This window comes from Salmo trutta, unplaced genomic scaffold (assembly GCF_901001165.1).
Source record: "Salmo trutta unplaced genomic scaffold, fSalTru1.1, whole genome shotgun sequence".
Lineage (NCBI taxonomy): Eukaryota > Metazoa > Chordata > Actinopteri > Salmoniformes > Salmonidae > Salmo > Salmo trutta.
In genome coordinates, this window is record NW_021822681.1 from 418,028 (window position 1) to 435,527 (window position 17,500).

Here is a 17,500-nt window from a genome sequence, read left to right on the forward strand (position 1 = left end):
TGATCACTACAAAAACACAGCTAAACAACATTCTCTTGCTAGGTGATCACTACAAAAACACAGCTAAACAACAGCCTCTTGCTTGGTGATCACTACAAAAACACAGCTAAACAACATCCTCTTGCTTGGTGATCACTACAAAAACACAGCCTCTTGCTAGGTGATCACTAAAAAAACACAGCTAAACAACAGCCTCTTGCTTGGTGATCACACCTAAACAACAACCTCTTGCTTGGTGATCGCTACAAAAACAAAGCCAAACAAAAGCTTCTTGCTTTGTGATCACAACTAAACAACAGCGTCTTGCTTGGTGATCATGACAATAACACAGCCAATCAACAGCTTCTTGCTTTGTGATCACAACTAAACAAAAGCGTCTTGCTTGGTGATCACAGCTAAACATCATTCTCTTGCTTGGTGATCACTACAAAAACACAGCTAAACAACAGCCTCTTGCTACGTGATCACAGCTAAACAACAACCTCTTGCTTGGTGATCACTACAAAAACACAGTTAAACAACAGTCTCTTGCTAGGTGATCACAGCTAAACAACAGTCTCTTGCATGGTGATCACTACAAAAACACAGCTAAACAACAGCCTCTTGCTTGGTGATCAGAACAAAAACACAGCTAAACAACAGCTTCTTGCTTGGTGATCACAGCTAAACAACAGCGTCTTGCTTGGTGATAACAGCGAAACAACAGCGCCTTGCTTGGTGATCACAGCTAAACAACAGTTTCTTGCTTGGTGATCACTACAAAAACACAGCTAAACAACATTCTCTTGCTAGGTGATCACTACAAAAACACAGCTAAACAACAGCCTCTTGCTTGTTGATGACAACAAAAACGCAGCTAAACAACAGCCTCTTGCTTGGTGATCACTTCAAAAACACAACTAAACAACATCCTCTTGCTTGGTGATCACTACAAAAACACAGCTAAACAACAGCCTCTTGCTAGGTGATCACTACAAAAACACAGCTAAACAACAGCCTCTTGCTAGGTGATCACTACAAAAACACAGCTAAACAACAGTCTCTTGCTAGGTGATCACTACAAAAACTCAGCTAAACAACAGCCTCTTGCTAGGTGATCACAGCTAAACAACAGACTCTTGCTTGGTGATCACAGCTAAACAACAGCCTCTTGCTTGGTGATCACAGCTAAACAACAGCGTCTTGCTTGGTGATCACAACTAAACAACAACCTCTTGCTTGGTGATCACTACAAAAACACAGCCAATCAACAGCTTCTTGCTTTGTGATCACAACTAAACAACAACCTCTTGCTTGGTGATCACTACAAAAACACAGTTAAACAACAGTCTCTTGCTAGGTGATCACAGCTAAACAACAGTTTCTTGCCTGGTGATCACTACAAAAACACAGCTAAACAGCCTCTTGCTTGGTGATCACAACAAAAACACAGCTAAACAACAGCTTCGTGCTTGTTGATCACAGCTAAACAACAGCGTCTTGCTTGGTGATCACAGCGAAACAACAGCGCCTTGCTTGGTGATCACAGCTAAACAACAGTTTCTTGCTTGGTGATCACTACAAAAACACAGCTAAACAACATTCTCTTGCTAGGTGATCACTACAAAAACACAGCTAAACAACATCCTCTTGCTTGGTGATCACTACAAAAACACAGCTAAACAACATCCTCTTGCTTGGTGATCACTACAAAAACACAGCTAAACAACAGCCTCTTGCAAGGTGATCACTACAAAAACACAGCTAAACAACAGCCTCTTGCTTGGTGATCACAAAAAAAAACACAGCTAAACAACAGCCTCTTGCTTGGTGATCACACCTAAACAACAACCTCTTGCTTGGTGATCACAGCGAAACAACAGCTCCTTGCTTGGTGATCACAGCTAAACAACAGTTTCTTGCTTGGTGATCACTACAAAAACACAGCTAAACACCATTCTCTTGCTAGGTGATCACTACAAAAACACAGCTAAACAACAGCCTCTTGATTGGTGATGACAACAAAAACGCAGCTAAACAACAGCCTCTTCCTAGGTGATCACAGCTAAAATACAGTCTCTTGCTAGGTGATCACAGCTAAACAACAGACTCTTGCTTGGTGATCATGACAATAACACAGCTAAACAACAGCCTCTTGCTTTGTGATCACAACTAAACAACAGCGTCTTGCTTGGTGATCACAGCTAAACAACAACCTCTTGCTTGGTGATCACAGCTAAACAGCAACCTCTTGCATGGTGATCACTACAAAAACACAGTTAAACAACAGTCTCTTGCTAGGTGATCACAGCTAAACAACAGTCTCTTGCCTGGTGATCACTACAAAAACACAGCTAAACAACAGCCTCTTGCTTGGTGATCACTACAAAAACACAGCTAAACAACAGCTTCTTGCTTGGTGATCACCGCTAAACAACAGCGTCTTGCTTGGTGATCACAGCTAAACAACAGTTTCTTGCTTGGTGATCACAACAAAAACACAGCTAAACAACATTCTCTTGCTAGGTGATCACTACAAAAACACAGCTAAACAACAGTCTCTTGCCTGGTGATCACTACAAAAACACAGCTAAACAATAGCCTCTTGCTTGGTGATCACAACAAAAACACAGCTAAACAACAGCTTCTTGCTTGGTGATCACAGCTAAACAACAGCGTCTAGCTTGGTGATCACAGCGAAACAACAGCGCCTTGCTTGGTGATCACAGCTAAACAACATTCTCTTGCTAGGTGATCACTACAAAAACACAGCTAAACAACAGCCTCTTGCTTGGTGATCACAACAAAAACACAGCTAAACAACAGCCTCTTGCTAGGTGATCACTTCAAAAACACAGCTAAACATCCTCTTGCTTGGTGATCACTACAAAAACACAGCTAAACAACATCCTCTTGCATGGTGATCACTACAAAAACACAGCTAAACAACAGCCCCTTGCTAGGTGATCACTACAAAAACACAGCTAAACAACAGTCTCTTGCTAGGTGATCACTACAAAAACTCAGCTAAACAACAGCCTCTTGCTAGGTGATCACAGCTAAACAACAACCTCTTGCTTGGTGATCACTACAAAAACTCAGCCAATCAACAGCTTCTTGCTTTGTGATCACAACTAAACAAAAGCGTCTTGCTTGGTGATCACAGCTAAACATCATTCTCTTGCTTGGTGATCACTACAAAAACACAGCTAAACAACAGTCTCTTGCTAGGTGATCACAGCTAAACAACAGTCTCTTGCCTGGTGATCATTACAAAAACACAGCGAAACAACAGCTTCTTGCTTGGTGATCACAGCTAAACAACAACGTCTAGCTTGGTGATCACAGCGAAACAACAGCGCCTTGCTTGGTGATCAGAGCTAAACAACAACGTCTAGCTTGGTGATCACAGCGAAACAACAGCCTCTTGCTAGGTGATCACTAAAAAAACACAGCTAAACAACAGCCTCTTGCTTGGTGATCAAACCTAAACAACAACCTCTTGCTTGGTGATCACTACAAAAACACAGCTAAACTACAGTCTCTTGCTAGGTGATCACTACAAAAACTCAGCTAAACAACAGCCTCTTGCTAGGTGATCACAGCTAAACAACAGACTCTTGCTTGGTGATCACTACAATAACACAGCTAAACAACAGCCTCTTGCTTTGTGATCACAACTAAACAAAAGCGTCTTGCTTGGTGATCACATCTAAACATCATTCTCTTGCTTGGTGATCACTACAAAAACACAGCTAAACAACAGCCTCTTGCTACGTGATCACAGCTAAACAAAAGCGTCTTGCTTGGTGATCACAGCTAAACATCATTCTCTTGCTTGGTGATCACTACAAAAACACAGCTAAACAACAGCCTCTTGCTACGTGATCACAGCTAAACAACAGCGTCTTACTTGGTGATCACAGCGAAACAACAGTTTCTTGCTTGGTGATCACTACAAAAACACAGCTAAACAACATTCTCTTGCTAGGTGATCACTACAAAAACACAGCTAAACAACAGCCTCTTGCTTGGTGATCACTACAAAAACACAGCTAAACAACATCCTCTTGCTTGGTGATCACTACAAAAACACAGCTAAACAACAGCCTCTTGCTAGGTGATCACTAAAAAAACACAGCTAAACAACAGCCTCTTGCGAGGTGATCACAGCTAAACAACAGCCTCTTGCTTGGTGATCACTACAAAAACACAGCTAAACAACAGCCTCTTGCTTGGTGATCACAACAAAAACACAGCTAAACAACAGCTTCTTGCTTGGTGATCACAGCTAAACAACAGCGTCTTGCTTGGTGATGACAGCGAAACAACAGCGCCTTGCTTGGTGATCACAGCTAAACAACAGTTTCTTGCTTGGTGATCACTACAAAAAAACAGCTAAACAACATCCTCTTGCTTGGTGATCACTACAAAAACACAGCTAAACAACAGCCTCTTGCTAGGTGATCACTAAAAAAACACAGCTAAACAACAGCGTCTTGCGAGGTGATCACAGCTAAAATACAGTCTCTTGCAAGGTGATCACAGATAAACAACAGCCTCTTGCTTGGTGATCACTTCAAAAACACAGCTAAACATCCTCTTGCTTGGTGATCACTTCAAAAACACAACTAAACAACATCCTCTTGCTTGGTGATCACTACAAAAACACAGCTAAACAACAGCCTCTTGCTAGGTGATCACTACAAAAACACAGCTAAACAACAGCCTCTTGCTAGGTGATCACTACAAAAACACAGCTAAACAACAGTCTCTTGCTAGGTGATCACTACAAAAACTCAGCTAAACAACAGCCTCTTGCTAGGTGATCACAGCTAAACAACAGACTCTTGCTTGGTGATCACAGCTAAACAACAGCCTCTTGCTTGGTGATCACAGCTAAACAACAGCGTCTTGCTTGGTGATCACAACTAAACAACAACCTCTTGCTTGGTGATCACTGCAAAAACACAGCCAATCAACAGCTTCTTGCTTTGTGATCACAACTAAACAACAACCTCTTGCTTGGTGATCACTACAAAAACACAGTTAAACAACAGTCTCTTGCTAGGTGATCACAGCTAAACAACAGTTTCTTGCCTGGTGATCACTACAAAAACACAGCTAAACAGCCTCTTGCTTGGTGATCACAACAAAAACACAGCTAAACAACAGCTTCGTGCTTGTTGATCACAGTTAAACAACAGCGTCTTGCTTGGTGATCACAGCGAAACAACAGCGCCTTGCATGGTGATCACAGCTAAACAACAGTTTCTTGCTTGGTGATCACTACAAAAACACAGCTAAACAACATTCTCTTGCTAGGTGATCACTACAAAAACACAGCTAAACAACAGCCTCTTGCTTGGTGATCACTACAAAAACACAGCTAAACAACATCCTCTTGCTTGGTGATCACTACAAAAACACAGCCTCTTGCTAGGTGATCACTAAAAAAACACAGCTAAACAACAGCCTCTTGCTTGGTGATCACACCTAAACAACAACCTCTTGCTTGGTGATCGCTACAAAAACAAAGCCAAACAAAAGCTTCTTGCTTTGTGATCACAACTAAACAACAGCGTCTTGCTTGGTGATCATGACAATAACACAGCCAATCAACAGCTTCTTGCTTTGTGATCACAACTAAACAAAAGAGTCTTGCTTGGTGATCACAGCTAAACATCATTCTCTTGCTTGGTGATCACTACAAAAACACAGCTAAACAACAGCCTCTTGCTACGTGATCACAGCTAAACAACAACCTCTTGCTTGGTGATCACTACAAAAACACAGTTAAACAACAGTCTCTTGCTAGGTGATCACAGCTAAACAACAGTCTCTTGCATGGTGATCACTACAAAAACACAGCTAAACAACAGCCTCTTGCTTGGTGATCAGAACAAAAACACAGCTAAACAACAGCTTCTTGCTTGGTGATCACAGCTAAACAACAGCGTCTTGCTTGGTGATAACAGCGAAACAACAGCGCCTTGCTTGGTGATCACAGCTAAACAACAGTTTCTTGCTTGGTGATCACTACAAAAACACAGCTAAACAACATTCTCTTGCTAGGTGATCACTACAAAAACACAGCTAAACAACAGCCTCTTGCTTGTTGATGACAACAAAAACGCAGCTAAACAACAGCCTCTTGCTTGGTGATCACTTCAAAAACACAACTAAACAACATCCTCTTGCTTGGTGATCACTACAAAAACACAGCTAAACAACAGCCTCTTGCTAGGTGATCACTACAAAAACACAGCTAAACAACAGCCTCTTGCTAGGTGATCACTACAAAAACACAGCTAAACAACAGCCTCTTGCTAGGTGATCACAGCTAAACAACAGACTCTTGCTTGGTGATCACAGCTAAACAACAGCCTCTTGCTTGGTGATCACAGCTAAACAACAGCGTCTTGCTTGGTGATCACAACTAAACAACAACCTCTTGCTTGGTGATCACTACAAAAACACAGCCAATCAACAGCTTCTTGCTTTGTGATCACAACTAAACAACAACCTCTTGCTTGGTGATCACTACAAAAACACAGTTAAACAACAGTCTCTTGCTAGGTGATCACAGCTAAACAACAGTTTCTTGCCTGGTGATCACTACAAAAACACAGCTAAACAGCCTCTTGCTTGGTGATCACAACAAAAACACAGCTAAACAACAGCTTCGTGCTTGTTGATCACAGCTAAACAACAGCGTCTTGCTTGGTGATCACAGCGAAACAACAGCGCCTTGCTTGGTGATCACAGCTAAACAACAGTTTCTTGCTTGGTGATCACTACAAAAACACAGCTAAACAACATTCTCTTGCTAGGTGATCACTACAAAAACACAGCTAAACAACATCCTCTTGCTTGGTGATCACTACAAAAACACAGCTAAACAACATCCTCTTGCTTGGTGATCACTACAAAAACACAGCTAAACAACAGCCTCTTGCAAGGTGATCACTACAAAAACACAGCTAAACAACAGCCTCTTGCTTGGTGATCACAAAAAAAAACACAGCTAAACAACAGCCTCTTGCTTGGTGATCACACCTAAACAACAACCTCTTGCTTGGTGATCACAGCGAAACAACAGCTCCTTGCTTGGTGATCACAGCTAAACAACAGTTTCTTGCTTGGTGATCACTACAAAAACACAGCTAAACACCATTCTCTTGCTAGGTGATCACTACAAAAACACAGCTAAACAACAGCCTCTTGATTGGTGATGACAACAAAAACGCAGCTAAACAACAGCCTCTTCCTAGGTGATCACAGCTAAAATACAGTCTCTTGCTAGGTGATCACAGCTAAACAACAGACTCTTGCTTGGTGATCATGACAATAACACAGCTAAACAACAGCCTCTTGCTTTGTGATCACAACTAAACAACAGCGTCTTGCTTGGTGATCACAGCTAAACAACAACCTCTTGCTTGGTGATCACAGCTAAACAGCAACCTCTTGCATGGTGATCACTACAAAAACACAGTTAAACAACAGTCTCTTGCTAGGTGATCACAGCTAAACAACAGTCTCTTGCCTGGTGATCACTACAAAAACACAGCTAAACAACAGCCTCTTGCTTGGTGATCACTACAAAAACACAGCTAAACAACAGCTTCTTGCTTGGTGATCACCGCTAAACAACAGCGTCTTGCTTGGTGATCACAGCTAAACAACAGTTTCTTGCTTGGTGATCACAACAAAAACACAGCTAAACAACATTCTCTTGCTAGGTGATCACTACAAAAACACAGCTAAACAACAGTCTCTTGCCTGGTGATCACTACAAAAACACAGCTAAACAATAGCCTCTTGCTTGGTGATCACAACAAAAACACAGCTAAACAACAGCTTCTTGCTTGGTGATCACAGCTAAACAACAGCGTCTAGCTTGGTGATCACAGCGAAACAACAGCGCCTTGCTTGGTGATCACAGCTAAACAACATTCTCTTGCTAGGTGATCACTACAAAAACACAGCTAAACAACAGCCTCTTGCTTGGTGATCACAACAAAAACACAGCTAAACAACAGCCTCTTGCTAGGTGATCACTTCAAAAACACAGCTAAACATCCTCTTGCTTGGTGATCACTACAAAAACACAGCTAAACAACATCCTCTTGCATGGTGATCACTACAAAAACACAGCTAAACAACAGCCCCTTGCTAGGTGATCACTACAAAAACACAGCTAAACAACAGTCTCTTGCTAGGTGATCACTACAAAAACTCAGCTAAACAACAGCCTCTTGCTAGGTGATCACAGCTAAACAACAACCTCTTGCTTGGTGATCACTACAAAAACTCAGCCAATCAACAGCTTCTTGCTTTGTGATCACAACTAAACAAAAGCGTCTTGCTTGGTGATCACAGCTAAACATCATTCTCTTGCTTGGTGATCACTACAAAAACACAGCTAAACAACAGTCTCTTGCTAGGTGATCACAGCTAAACAACAGTCTCTTGCCTGGTGATCATTACAAAAACACAGCGAAACAACAGCTTCTTGCTTGGTGATCACAGCTAAACAACAACGTCTAGCTTGGTGATCACAGCGAAACAACAGCGCCTTGCTTGGTGATCAGAGCTAAACAACAGTTTCTTGCTTGGTGATCACTACAAAAACACAGCTAAACAACATTCTCTTGCTAGGTGATCACTTCAAAAACACAGCTAAACAACAGCCTCTTGCTTGGTGATCACAACAAAAACACAGCTAAACAACAGCCTCTTGCTAGGTGATCACAGCTAAAATACAGTCTCTTGCTAGGTGATCACAGGTAAACAACAGCCTCTTGCTTGGTGATCACAAAAAAAACACAGCTAAACAACAACCTCTTGCTCGGTGATCGCTGCAAAAACACAGCCAAACACCAGCTTCTTGCTTTGTGATCACAACTAAACAAAAGCGTCTTGCTTGGTGATCACAGCGAAACAACAGCGCCTTGCTTGGTGATCACAGCTAAACAACAGTGTCTTGCTTGGTGATCACAACAAAAACACAGCTAAACAACAGCCTCTTGCTAGGTGATCACAGCTAAAATACAGTCTCTTGCTAGGTGATCACAGCTAAACAACAGGCTCTTGCTAGGTGATCACTACAAAAACGCAGCGAAACAGCCTCTTGCTAGATGATCACAGCTGAACAACAGCCTCTTCATAGTTCATCACAGCTAAACAACAGCGTCTTGCTTGGTGATCACTACAATAACGCAGCTAAACAACAGCCTCTTGCTTTGTGATAACAACTAAACAACAGCGTCTTGCATGGTGATCACAGCGAAACAACAGCGCCTTGCTTGGTGATCACAGCTAAACAACAGTTTCTTGCTTGGTGATCACTACAAAAACACAGCTAAACAACATTCTCTTGCTAGGTGATCACTACAAAAACACAGCTAAACAACAGCCTCTTGCTTGGTGATGACAACAAAAACGCAGCTAAACAACAGCCTCTTGCTTGGGGATCACAGCTAAAATACAGTCTCTTGCTAGGTGATCACAGATAAACAACAGCCTCTTGCTTGGTGATCACTTCAAAAACACAGCTAAACATCCTCTTGCTTGGTGATCACTACAAAAACACAGCTAAACAACATCCTCTTGCTTGGTGATCACTACAAAAACACAGCTAAACAACAGCCCCTTGCTAGGTGATCACTACAAAAACACAGCTAAACAACAGTCTCTTGCTAGGTGATCACTACAAAAACTCAGCTTAACAACAGCCTCTTGCTAGGTGATCACAGCTAAACAACAGCGCCTTGCTTGGTGATCACAGATAAACATCATTCTCTTGCTTGGTGATCACTATAAAAACACAGTTAAACAACAGTCTCTTGCTCGGTGATCACAGCTAAACAACAGTCTCTTGCCTGGTGATCACTACAAAAACACAGCCAATCAACAGCTTCTTGCTTTGTGATCAAAACTAAACAAAAGCGTCTTGCTTGGTGATCACAGCTAAACATCATTCTCTTGCTTGGTGATCACTATAAAAACACAGTTAAACAACAGTCTCTTGCTCGGTGATCACAGCTAAACAACAGCCTCTTGCTTGGTGATCACAACAAAAACACAACTAAACAACAGCCTCTTGCTAGGTGATCACAGCTAAAATACAGTCTCTTGCTTTGTGATCACAGCTAAACAACAGGCTCTTGCTAGGTGATCACTTCAAAACACAGCTAAAGAACAGCCTCTTGCTTGGTGATCACTACAAAAACACAGCTAAACATCAGCCTCTTGCTAGATGATCACAGCTAAACAACAGCGTCTTGCTTGGTGATCACAGCGAAACAACAACCTCTTGCTTGGTGATCACTACAAAAACACAGCCAAACAACAGCTTCTTGCTTTGTGATCACAACTCAACAAAAGCGTCTTGCTTGGTGATCACAGCTAAACAACAGCCTCTTGCTTGTTGATCACTACAATAACAACTAAACAACAGCCTCTTGCTTTGTGATCACAACTAAACAGCCTCTTGCTTTGTGATCACAACTAAACAAAAGCCTCTTGCTTTGTGATCACAACTAAACAACAGGTTCTTGCTTGGTGATCACAGCTAAACAACAGCGTCTTGCTTGGTGATCACAGCGAAACAACAGCGCCTTGCTTGGTGATCACAGCTAAACAACAGTTTCTTGCTTGGTGATCACTACAAAAACACAGCTAAACAACATTCTCTTGCTAGGTGATCACTACAAAAACACAGCTAAACAACAGCCTCTTGCTTGGTGATCACAACAAAAACACAGCTAAACAACAGCCTCTTGCTAGGTGATCACAGCTAAAATACAGTCTCTTGCTAGGTGATCACAGATAAATAACAGCCTCTTGCTTGGTGATCACTTCAAAAACACAGCTAAACAGCCTCTTGCTTGGTGATCAATACAAAACACAGCTAAACAACATCCTCTTGCTTGGTGATCACTACAAAAACACAGCTAAACAACAGCCTCTTGCTAGGTGATCACTACAAAAACACAGCTAAACAACAGTCTCTTGCTTGGTGATCACTACAAAAACACAGCTAAACAACAGTCTCTTGCTTGGTGATCACTACAAAAACACAACTAATCAACAGCCTCTTGCTATCACTATCTCAATCAAAGGCAGATAGACAACACCTGCCTTCAATTGAGAGTCCCAACCCCAATCAGCAAAACATAGAAACACACTCACCAGACTACACATAGAAATACATAAACATAGAACATCAACCCAAAACCTCGGAAATACTAAATCAAACCCCCCTTTGAACAAACACACCACCCTGAACCAAATAAAACAAATACCCTCTGTCACGCCCTGACCAAATTACAAAACAATTAACCTTATATACTGGCCAGGACGTGACACTTGCTTGGTGATCATTACAAAAACACAGCTAAACAACAGTCTCTTGCTAGGTGATCACTACAAAAACACAGCTAAACAACAGTCTCTTGCTAGGTGATCACAGCTAAACAACAGGCTCTTGCTAGGTGATCACAACAAAAACACAGATAAACAACAGTCTCTTGCTAGGTGATCACAGCTGACCAGCAGGCTCTTGCTAGGGATCACAACAAAAACACAGCTAAACAACAGCCTCTTGCTAGGTGATCACAGCTAAACAACAGTCTCTTGCTAGGTGATCACTACAAAAACACAGCTAAACAACAGCCTCTTGCTTGGTGATCACTACAAAAACACAGCTAAACAACAGTCTCTTGCTAGGTGATCACAGCTAAACAACAGGCTCTTGCTAGGTGATCACTAAAAAAACACAGCCAAACAACAACTTCTTGCTTTGTGATCACAACTAAACAACAGCGTCTTGCTTGGTGATCACAGCTAAACAACAGCGTCTTGCTTGGTGATCACAGCGAAACAACAGCGCCTTGCTTGGTGATCACAGCTAAACAACAGTTTCTTGCTTGGTGATCACTACAAAAACACAGCTAAACAACATTCTCTTGCTTGGTGATCACTACAAAAACACAGCTAAACAACAGCCTCTTGCTTTGTGATCACAACTAAACAACAGCGTCTTGCTTGTTGATCACAGCTAAACAACAGCCTCTTGCTACGTGATCACTACAAAAACACAGCTAAACATCAGTCTCTTGCTAGGTGATCACAGCTAAACTACAGCCTCTTCCTTGGTGATCACTACAAAAACACAACTAAACAACAGCCTCTAGGTGATCACGGCTAAACAACAGGCTCTTGCTAGGTGATCACTACAAAAACACAGCTAAACAACAGGCTCTTGCTAGGTGATCACTACAAAAACACAGCTAAACAGCCTGTTGCTAGATGATCACAGCTAAACCACAGCCTCTTGCAAGGTGATCACAGCTAAACAACAGCCTCTTGCTAGATGATCACAGCTAAACAACAGTGTCTTGCTTGGTGATCACTACAATAACACAGCTAAACAACAGCCTCTTGCTTGGTGAGCACAGCTAAACAACAGCCTCTTGCTTGGTGAGCACAGCTAAACAACAGCCTCTTGATTAGTGAGCACAGCTAAACAACAGCCTCTTGCTTGGTGAGCACAGCTAAACAACATCCTCTTGCTTGGTGAGCACAGCTAAACAACAGCCTCTTGCTTGGTGAGCACAGCTAAACAACAGCCTCTTGCTTGGTGAGCACAGCTAAACAAAAGCCTCTTGCTTGGTGAGCACAGCTAAACAACAGCCTATTGCTTGGTGATCACAGCTAAACAGCAGCCTCTTGCTTGGTGATCACAGCTAAACAGCAGCCTCTTGCTTGGTGATCACAGCTAAACAACAGCCTCTTGCTTGGTGATCACTACAAAAACACAGCCAAACAACAACCTCTTGCTTGGTGATCACAGCTAAACAACAGCCTCTTGCTTGGTGATCACAGCTAAACAGCAGCCTCTTGCTTGGTGATCACAGCTAAACAGCAGCCTCTTGCTTGGTGATCACAGCTAAACAGCAGCCTCTTGCTTGGTGATCAGTACAACAACACAGCTAAAAACAGCCTCTTGCTTGCTTATCACTACAAAGACACAGCTAAACAACTTGCTTGGTTGCTTGGTGATCACTACAAAAACACAGCTAAATTACAGTCTCTTGCTAGGTGATCACTACAAAAACACAGCTAAAGAACTTCCTTGGTTGCTTGGTGATCACTTCCCGAAACACAGCTAAACAACAGCCTCTTGCTAAATGATCACTACCAAAACACAGCTAAACAACAGCCTCTTGCTTGGTGAGCACAGCTAAACAACAGCCTCTTTGCTTGGTGAGCACAGCTAAACAACAGCCTCTTGCTTGGTGAGCACAGCTAAACAACAGCCTCTTGCTTGGTGATCACAGCTAAACAACAGCCTCTTGCTTGGTGAGCACAGCTAAACAACAGCCTCTTGCTTGGTGAGCACAGCTAAACAACAGCCTCTTGCTTGGTGAGCACAGCTAAACAACAGCCTCTTGCTTGGTGAGCACAGCTAAACAACAGCCTCTTGCTTGGTGAGCACAGCTAAACAACAGCCTCTTGCTTGGTGAGCACAGCTAAACAACAGCCTCTTGCTTGGTGAGCACAGCTAAACAACAGCCTCTTGCTTGGTGTGCACAGCTAAACAACAGCCTCTTGCTTGGTGATCACAGCTAAACAACAGCCTCTTGCTTGGTGATCACAGCTAAACAACAGCCTCTTGCTTGGTGATCACTACAAAAACACAGCTAAACAACTTGCTTGGTTGCTTGGTGATCACTACAAAAACACAGCTAAATTACAGTCTCTTGCTAGGTGATCACAGCTAAACAACAGCCTCTTGCTAGGCGATCACAGCAAAACAACAGTCTCTTGCTAGGTGATCACTACAAAAACACAGCTAAAGAACTTGCTTGGTTGCTTGGTGATCACTTCCCGAAACACAGCTAAACAACAGCCTCTTGCTAAATGATCACTACCAAAACACAGCTAAACAACAGCCTCTTGCTTGGTGATCACAACAAAAACACAGCTAAACAACTTGCTTGGTTGCTTGGTGATCACTACACAAACACAGCTAAATAACAGCCCCTTGCTTGGTGATCACTACAAAAACACAGCAAAACAACAGCCTCTTGCTTGGTGATCACAGCTAAACAGCAGCCTCTTGCTTGGTGATCACAGCTAAACAGCAGCCTCTTGCTTGGTGATCACAGCTAAACAACAGCCTCTTGCTTGGTGATCACTACAAAAACACAGCAAAACAACAGCCTCTTGCTTGGTGATCACAGCTAAACAGCAGCCTCTTGCTTGGTGATCACAGCTAAACAACAGCCTCTTGCTTGGTGATCACTACAAAAACACAGCCAAACAACAACCTCTTGCTTGGTGATCACAGCTAAACAACAGCCTCTTGCTTGGTGATCACAGCTAAACAACAGCCTCTTGCTTGGTGATAACAGCTAAACAGCAGCCTCTTGCTTGGTGATCACAGCTAAACAGCAGCCTCTTGCTTGGTGATCAGTACAACAACACAGCTAAAAACAGCCTCTTGCTTGCTTATCACTACAAAGACACAGCTAAACAACTTGCTTGGTTGCTTGGTGATCACTACAAAAACACAGCTAAATTACAGTCTCTTGCTAGGTGATCACTACAAAAACACAGCTAAACAACAGCCTCTTGCATGGTGATCACAACTAAACAACATCCTCTTGCGTGGTGATCACAGCTAAACAACAGCCTATTGCTTGGTGATCACAACTAAACAACAGCCTCTTGCTTGGTGAGCACAGCTAAAGAACAGCCTCTTGCTTGGTGAGCACAGCTAAATAACAGCCTCTTGCTTGGTGAGCACAGCTAAACAACAGCCTCTTGCTTGGTGAGCACAGCTAAACAACAGCCTCTTGCTTGGTGAGCACAGCTAAACAACAGCGTCTTGCTTGGTGATCACAGCGAAACAACAGCGCCTTGCTTGGTGATCACAGCTAAACAACAGTTTCTTGCTTTGTGATCACAACTAAACAACAGCGTCTTGCTTGGTGATCACACCTAAAAAACAACCTCTTGCTTGGTGATCACTACAAAAACACAGCCAAACAACAGCTTCTTGCTTTGTGATAACAACTAAACAACAGCGTCTTGCTTGGTGATCACAGCTAAACATCAGTCTCTTGCTAGGTGATCACAGCTAAACAACAGCCTCTTGCTTTGTGATCACAGCTAAACAACAGCGTCTTGCTTGGTGATCACAGCTAAACAACAGAGTCTTGCTAGGCGATCCCAGCTAATCAACAGCCTCTTGCTAGGTGATCACAGCTAAACAACAGCGTCTTGCTTGGTGATCACTACAAAAACACAGCTAAAAAACAGCCTCTTGCTTGGTGATCACTACAAAAACACAGCTAAACAACAGCCTCTTGCTTGGTGATCACTACAAAAACACAGCTAAACTTCAGTCTCTTGCTAGGTGATCACAGCTAAACTACAGCCTCTTGCTTGGTGATCACTACAAAAACACAACTAAACAACAGCCTCTTGCTTGGTGATCACTACAAAAACACAGCTGAACAACAGTCTCTTGCTTGGTGATCACAGCTGAAATACAGTCTCTTGCTAGGTTATCACTACAAAAACACAGCTAAAGAACAGCCTCTTGCTTGGTGATCACTACAAAAACACAGCTAAACAACAGCCTCTTGCTTGGTGATCACTACAAAAACACAGCTAAACATCAGTCTCTTGCTAGGTGATCACAGCTAAACTACAGCCTCTTGCTTGGTGATCACTACAAAAACATTACTAAACAACAGCCTCTTGCTTGGTGATCACTACAAAAACACAGCTAAACAACAGTCTCTTGCTTTGTGATCACAGCTAAACAACAGGCTCTTGCTAGGTGATCACTACAAAAACACAGCTAAACAGCCTGTTGCTAGATGATCACAGCTAAACCACAGCCTCTTGCAAGGTGATCACAGCTAAACAACAGTGTCTTGCTTGGTGATCACAGCTAAACAACAGCGTCTTGCTTGGTGATCACAACTAAACAACAGCGTCTTGCTTGGTGATCACAGCTAAAAAACAACCTCTTGCTTGGTGATCACTACAAAAACACAGCCAAACAACAGCTTCTTGCTTTGTGATAACATCTAAACAACAGCCTCTTGCTTGGTGATCACAGCTAAACAACAGAGTCTTTCTTGGTGATCACAGCGAAACAACAGATTCTTGCTTTTGATCACTTCAAAAACACAGCTAAACAGCCTCTTGCTTGGTGATCACTACAAAAACACAGCTAAACAGCCTCTTGCTTGGTGATCACTACAAAAACACAGCTAAACAACATCCTCGTGCTTGGTGATCACTACAAAAACACAGCTAAACAACAGCCTCTTGCTAGGTGATCACTACAAAAACACAGCTAAACAACAGCCTCTTTCTTGGTGATCACAGCTAAACAACAGCCTCTTGCTTTGTGATCACAACTAAACAACAGCGTCTTGCTTGGTGATCACAGCTAATCAACAGCCTCTTGCTAGGTGATCCCAGCTAAACAACAGCATCTTGCTTGGTGATCACAGCTAAACAACAGCCTCTTGCTTGGTGATCACTACAAAAACACAGCTAAACAACAGCCTCTTGCTAGGTGATCACAGCTGAAATACAGTCTCTTGCTAGGTTATCACTACAAAAACACAGCTAAAGAACAGCCTCTTGCTTGGTGATCACTACAAAAACACAGCTAAACAACATCCTCTTGCTTGTTGATCACTACAAAAACACAGCTCAACATCAGTCTCTTGCTAGGTGATCACAGCTAAACTACAGCCTCTTGCTTGGTGAGCACTACAAAAACACTACTAAACAACAGCCTCTTGCTTGGTGATCACTACAAAAACAGCTAAACAACAGTCTCTTGCTTTGTGATCACTACAAAAACGCAGCTAAAGAACAGCCTCTTGCTAGGTGATCACAGCTAAACAACAGTGTCTTGCTAGGTTATCACAGCTAAACAACAGCCTCTTGCTTGGTGATCACAGCTAAACAACAGCCTCTTGCTTGGTGATCACTACAAAAACACAGCTAAACAACAGCCTCTTGCTAGGTGATCACTGGAATTAAAGGGTAATTACACCCAAAGAGCTAAAATATCTTACATTTTTCCCAGACCTCAAAGTTTGTCCCCTGATGTGGTTTAAGCATTGTTGTGAACTTAGAACATCCAATTGTGTTGTTTTTCTATCAAAAATACGCGATTTTGAGAGTGAAAACCTGTGGAGAAAAAAAAGGAGAAAATGGAAACCTGGATAAACTAATCGGAGAAAACTGATTTTTTGGGAAACAACAAAACAGAATCAGAAAAACATGTTCTTTTAGCCCAGTAGCTTGGCTGGTTACGCTATGTACCGGTGGAAAAGAGGGTCGTGTGATGTCATTAATGTTATGTTGTTTATTGTTTTTGTCCATGTATGTTTTTTGTTTTTTGTTTATTGTAAAAAACATATAATAATAAATAAAGTTAAAATTAATATTACAAAAAATAAAACCACTGGAC

General features: G+C 42.2%; 1 protein-coding gene across 1 annotated transcript in view; it reads right to left on the reverse strand.

The window, feature by feature from the left end:
- atp1b2a (ATPase Na+/K+ transporting subunit beta 2a) overlaps positions 1 to 17,500 on the reverse strand; it is a 46,406-nt gene that overhangs the window by 27,918 nt on the left and 988 nt on the right. The gene's annotated exons all lie outside the window — the stretch shown is intronic.